Source organism: Buceros rhinoceros, unplaced genomic scaffold (assembly GCF_000710305.1).
Source record: "Buceros rhinoceros silvestris isolate BGI_N320 unplaced genomic scaffold, ASM71030v1 scaffold405, whole genome shotgun sequence".
In the NCBI taxonomy this organism is placed as follows: domain Eukaryota; kingdom Metazoa; phylum Chordata; class Aves; order Bucerotiformes; family Bucerotidae; genus Buceros; species Buceros rhinoceros.
In genome coordinates this window covers 176,280-183,091 of record NW_010412115.1, presented here as the reverse complement: position 1 = coordinate 183,091, position 6,812 = coordinate 176,280, and the positions used below count along the sequence as shown (strand labels likewise).

General features: G+C 37.6%; 1 protein-coding gene across 1 annotated transcript in view; it reads right to left on the bottom strand.

The window, feature by feature from the left end:
• Window positions 1-6,812, bottom strand: part of EPHA6 (EPH receptor A6) — a gene marked incomplete at its 5' end in the record, with an annotated part of 223,512 nt that overhangs the window by 52,739 nt on the left and 163,961 nt on the right. The gene's annotated exons all lie outside the window — the stretch shown is intronic.

Here is a 6,812-nt window from a genome sequence, read left to right as displayed (position 1 = left end):
CCTGCTGGTCACTATATGAAAGATGCAGTTTTTGCCATGTATTTATTGTTACTATTCCACAGTGTAAAGTAAACATTAGAACTTTATTAGGATAAATCTTCAAAAATTCAAGTTGCAACTGGGTATTTCCTGGAAGTATAGCTCATGCTTCATGCTATCATGTGGATCTCACTCAGGTTTATGTTATTGGTACTGAATAAGGTCAACTATCAGTTTCTTGTTTAATCAACCATTAACAGGGTTCCATACTCTTAAAATGCTACTGAGTGGTTCTACAGAAGAATCTGAGTGCCTCTTCAACAACAAAAAAAAAAGGGTGTGTGTGTGTGTGGAAATCTTCTTTAAAAAAAAGTTGCAAGGTGAAGCCCTTCCAAAGCTTGTTTTAGGTTGTAGTAGCCACCTTAGAATCTGGACAGAGCAGTGTCAGTAGCCTTGCAGCCTGTGACCCTGTCTTCCTTATTCAGCTACAGCGACAAGAAAGGGATGTCCTGGAATAACCAGGTGTCCCTGCCCACTCTGGTGCACTGGAATATAGTTTTCACAGAATCACAGAGCTAGAATGGACTTAAAGAGGGATGAAATCATCTCTTCACCCTGTGTCATTCCTGACATGCTTTCCTAACCTGCAGCTAAAGATCATTACAGCCAATATTTTTTTATCTTACTTGCTCTACACCTCATCTTATTTAAGATGCCCACTTAAATATAATGCCTCCTTTGAGCACGGCACCTTGACTGGAACAGATTTCAATTCCTCTTTGCAACTGCTTGTGATGCCTATGAAGACTGAATATCTCTCTTGACCTCTTCCTCGGAAAGGTTCACAGGTAACACAGGTTCAGTCCACAGATCTCATTTGCTTGGCAACTATTCTTCTTGATTTTGTTGTGGACTGTGCCCACCTATTCCATACAGTTCCTTAAGCATTAAGGTCCAAACAAGACACAGTACTCTGAGACCTCACCAGTGTGATGTAGAGAGGCAAAGTTACTTCACAGACCTTGCAGGGGATACTCCTGTTTCTAGACTCCATTTGGTATTTGCCATTTTCACAGCAGCGTGACACACCTGACCTACTGCAGCCTCTAGAGTAATTTCTTCCAGCAGAGTTCTTTCTGAACAGTTATTCTCTGTTCTCTATTACTGATTATTCCAGCCTCAGTGGAGTATTCCACCCTTGTCCTTACTTATTTCTACTTAGTTTTTAAAACTGATTATACTAAATTATTTCTTAAATTTGTTGTGATGATTTTAAATCCTGTCTCTGTCCTGCTGTCTGCCTGAGATCCTGCTCATCTTTATATCGTCTGAAAATTTCCTAAGTTTAGTCGCAGTCTCAGCTGTACACCGTATGCCAAGAGAAATCTAATGAAAACTGTATTTCTGTAGTTGCTTATATGAGAGAGTTTTAAAACCTTACTAAAGTAAAGATTTATGATTATCAGCTACTTCTCCTGCACTCAAAAACCCCTGTGCCCTGTTACAAAAGGAAAACAGACTGTTTGACATAATTTTTTGTTCACAAATGCATGTTGGCTCATACTTATCTCACTGTTTTCTTTAAGGTGCTTATATTTTTTGATAATTTGTTCCAGAAATATTACAGCAGTTGACATTAAGCTGTAATTTCTCGGCTTCTCTTTTCCCTTCTTTTTAAAGACATGGATGACATCAACTCTGTTCTCATGGTTTCTTATGTATTCTCCAAAAATTCACAAAGATAAAAAGTACACTGAGAGCGTCCACATTATCTATCAAATTCCTTTTGGCTGAAAATACAAGACAGTGTGTAATAAATTTCTTGCAGCTCAGCGGGAAGAATATCTACAATTAAAAATACCCAACATTTTTAAATGGACCTCTCACAGCAGTATCAGAAATACTGTTTTCTTCTTCCTTTTAGCAGAGTAAAACATTGCTTGAGAATAAATGTTGGCTTTGTAGCATCAGTGACAGTTTCTCAGTGTAATCTTAGATCATGTAAATACATGCTGCTTACAGTTTCACTAGTAAGGTAACACATTCATTCAAACTCAATTTCTAGTTGCTCAATTTAGTTTTTCAGTTCAGAAAGAAAATAAAAAATTCTATCAGCAGTCTTCAGTGCAGGTTTTCTTCTTTACAGAGTCATTTTTTGAAAACAAAATGCCACCTTTATCCTACAAGGAAAAGAACATGCCTCCAATAAGTAAAAGTGCCCATGAATGCTGTGTATGAAAGCAAAAGGAGTATTAGTGGTGAGCTCTAATGTTGTTGCCTCTCTGGATGCAGGTAAGTAATAATGGAAACCATTAAACTTATGAAAGCCCATCTGGCTTCTTCCCCAAAGCTGACTTTGTCTAGTAAGGCCATGTTAGATGGATATATAATATCTACTTTACAACATCATTTTGCAGAACTTTCTACAAGCTTTCATTTTTCTCTTTTCTCCCTTTCCTCCAAACTCACTAAATGTAGGTGTCTGCTGCAGCATCTAAACTGTAGTGTAAAAAAGTCAGCCTGACAGCAAAGCTGTTCTGAGAATAACTTCATAATGATTACTGCATTAAAGAGCAATATATCATAATATTTTCTTCTTGTAGTAACATCTTTTTCACACATCTTAGCCTCTGCTAGACAGGCCTCAAGGGATTAAAATTTGGTGATGAATTCCAGGGCTTAATTTGCTGTACAGTCTGCTGCAGTTAGTGCTCTAAGGTGGTTAAGCATGTTTTTTTATACAATCTTTAGAATGTGCTTTATTTTGAAGAATAAAATATATCTCACAGCATTTTTACCTACTATGCATGACTCTAAATAATTCTTCCTTTTTTGTTTTAATTTTCTGAAGAGAAAGGAAATATATCAGTCACAAGTTTTTAGCTAGGAAGAGGAGTATTACTATTGCAAATAGTAACAATGAAGAAAGCACGATGACCCTATGATTGCCCTAGGAAAACACGTCTTCCTCCTATAGCTCAGAGATTCACAAAACTAGGCAAGGCTGGAGCCTCTTTCAAACCTAAACATTTATCTCTTCAGGGTACAGTTAAGGAAAAATGCTGCAAAACCTTCCTAATAAAAAAGGATGAGCAAATACAGGGCAGTGAATATGGCTGATAGATTATTTTAGTATCGGGTTTGATACAGAACCTACCCCAACACCATGACTTCTCCTCTGATTAACAGTGCTACATCCCTGGCACTTGCATCACTGTGTCAACTATTGGCTAGCACACCTTGGACCCTGAGCAGGAATAAAACACTGGCAGTAGCCTGGTATTCTGCAGTTGCAGAAAACTGAAAGAAGTTAAAGTACTCCAGTGAAAGTTTTTTGGTTCATTTTACATGATTCTCATAGCCAGCCACAAACAAACATCCCCAAATGTCAGCTTCTAGATGCGTTCCTTTTCTGTGGTTTAAAGCCATGCCCATATGGAATGATGCACAAGGAGGATGCTCACAGACCACAGCCAGCAGATACTTCCCAAGTATTATTCTGTGCAAATGAACTCATGAAGCAGTGGACCCCGCAAGCACAAAAGCCACCTAGCCTCCTAATCACCCTGTTCCTTTCTAAGTGATGATAAATCCAATTATTTTAGCCAAGAATGACCAAGAGGTAGTTGTGAAAACAGCAGATGATATTTAGCTCTTAATATCTCCATAAGTCTGTAAGGCATCTACTTAAAGAGCAGGCTAAGCAGGGGAAGGTGTGTCACGGTGAAAGGACCAATCTGGAGGCAAAGGACTTTTGTAGGGATTATCACAATCATCTGACAGGCAAGACAGGGAAATGCAGTGTCCAGCACAAACATTGAAGAGTAAAACTGGGGTTCAGACCTGTGTTAAATTATTATATCACTCTCTGAACTGCTGCATAGGCTTGAGCACAATGTGGCACTCATCTCTGCTTCCCCTCAGCAAAATGAGATTGCATTTATGTGATGTATGAGACTACAAGATCACCAAGCAGTGGTTCAATACCCATGAGGTTTACTTAGTGTCATGGCCATACTCAGACAACAGGCATCTCAAACCCACAGAAGTGGCAAACTGCTTGCTAAAAGGTTTTGTGGTTTTTAGACTTTTTTTTTTTTGATTATGCATATTTCTTGGTTGTCTGTCTTATCATAGTCTGTATCAACAAGCCTGGGCAAACATACCTGACTGCAACTATTCTATCTAATTACTAGGTACGTCTTTCTATCAATACAGATAACTATCCTTTCAACTCTTTGTGTGATTCTTAATTACCTCATATGTTTTCTGAGTAAGTGAGTGCGAAGATCTCCATAACACAGACAGGTGACTAAAACATAAAGACAACGTGTCCCACCCAAAGTCTGTGTGTGAAGTTGGTAACTGGAAATTGTACCTGGATCTCCTCAATTCCAAAGCTGAAGTATTAGCCACTTTTCCAAGCAGAGATTACTTCTATCTGGCACCTGTTGGAGTAATACTGAAAGAGGAGCCTCTAGCCCCTGAGGAACACTAACCTGGAAGCTCATACCCTTTTTCAGAGAAATCTCTCCAAGCATTACCAGAAATGAAGTCAAATATACCTTATTTCTGGTCAAATGACCATTTCATTGATAGCAAATTTCAGATATACTTTTGTGGGATGATTAACTTACATGCCTCAATCTTATGAGAAAAAAAGATAACTGAGTTCCATCTTATGGAAATGAGTTGTATATATTGTAAAAATAAAGTAGGATTTCTGAGGAAAAATTAGTGTCAAGTGTTACCAGCGATTTAGGATGCCTGATGGTTGCACAATCACTACAATTAATTACCATCATCTTACATAATTAGTTCTAATTAGCAGATGCCTTTCCACTAAGAATATATCTGAAGCATCTTCATATTGCAAATGCATGCCAAAATTTTATCCAAAAGCTCAAACTTAGCAGTCAGTATGCAGGATATTTGTGGGGTGGGGAAGACATAATCTAGCTGAGCTTGCTATTTAAGTCATAAAAATAACAGAAAGCAAGGCACTGGTTTGGGGACTTGGTCACATAACTGCAATCAAAATACAGCACTAAATAAGATTTATGATGAGTCTAAGCTGCCGGCCCGGGGTTCAGGGGAACTGATTTAATTTCTACTCTCTGGCATGCACTTTGTGCACAATACTGTGCAGATCACTTAACATCTCAGTGCTTTATTTCCCTGTATGTAAAGCAATGAAGTAAATGTTAGCAAGATTTTACGCTTTAGGGGTCTATGGGAGTTATACTTGGAGTTATGATTTGTGGCACGACTCATTCTGGCATGAAAGATAATATCCCACCAAGGCTGGAAGGAGCATTATATCAAATGTCTTCCATGAGGAGTTTCTTCTGAAATACCCTCACACGGTTCATCACAGAATCTCACTTTGAAATGATAAGATTTGACACATTTTTGCAGGCTTTTGCAGAAAGATGAGTTGGAGTGATATGGAGGTTAATTTTTGCAGGTTGCAGTGCAGGTGGAATTATTTCTTATGGCGAGAAAGGGATATATTTCCCCTCTCTGTAAAAACACTTTCCACTGTAACAAGTGCTTCCTTTAAATAATAAGAAAGATAGGTTATCTTCTAGGCCCTTCCAAATCTCAGCACATAAGAATTCTTATATTCACTGAACCCCTTCATTAGGATTGCTAAAGATAAACCCTCTCTGCTTCTTTGTATCTTCACAAAAGCTTTTAAAGTTGTAGACTTCTATCTGCAGGAAACAACTATTATTAATGAAGCAGCTGAATTTCTTTTTAAATGGGTTACTTTACAGCCATTTGCTGTGCTAATCATTAACAGAAATGGTGATGATATATCTACAGTGCTTTGGGATGCTGAATATTATCTAAAATCCTTTTAAAAAGCATTTTAGAAGAATAAACCATATCTGAAGTGTGAACTGAAATTGTAAAATAATATACATGGACCCAGCTCCAGAAATTATTAGCTCACATTTCCCCCAAGTTTTTCTTGCAAATATATCTGATACAATATGAGAAGTACTACTTCACAGTAACATCATAATTTTGCTGATGTTAGTTTCTATTAAAGTATCCTAATAACTATTAACTATTCTGATAAATATATGCATGTGAGGAATAATTGGAATATAGATATCATACTAGAGCAATTCAGAGAAAGGAAATTGTCTTTTATCAATTATTTCAGTATTTGGTTTTATTCTCTTCTATGAAATTTTGCACACACATGCACATAAACACAGAGCAGAGTTTTAGGCTCAGGCAAGTCTTCCTGGGGCATTGCTGAAAAATTATAGACCAGGGAAGGCCCAGGTACTCAAATCAGTGGCAGTCTGTCTGCTGCAGATGGGCAGAGAGATGAGCCAGAAAGGCAAGGCAAGTGATTTTTAAAACATACACAGTTTCTAAGAACTTAAATATATCAAACTTTCTAGAAAAATAACTTGATTTTGAGAGATCAGCAAATTCTCACCAGAAACTGTGGTGTTGGTGTGTTTCTGACAACATAGCAGGTATCTATCATGTGTCTTGACAGAAGAAAATAAAAAGTTATTTGGAAGCGTCGAAGAGGACAACGAGAAATGTTAGAGAAAAAATACTAAGAAATAATCAAAAGTAAAAGAAAGGGAGAAACAATGTCTAGAAATATCTAAGATAAGGCTCTGATGTTCTTTCAGGGTAGCATCCTCCATTCCAGATGCTCTTCTCTTGTGACTACCTCTTTTCTCAACTTGCTGTCAAACAAGTACTCTCCGTATGACTTCCTCTCCCTCTCTCTAGTTTAAGTTCTCTTTCTAAAGTGTTGGCTGCTTTTTCTCTCCTGCTTGTTCACTCTTTTCTCCTCC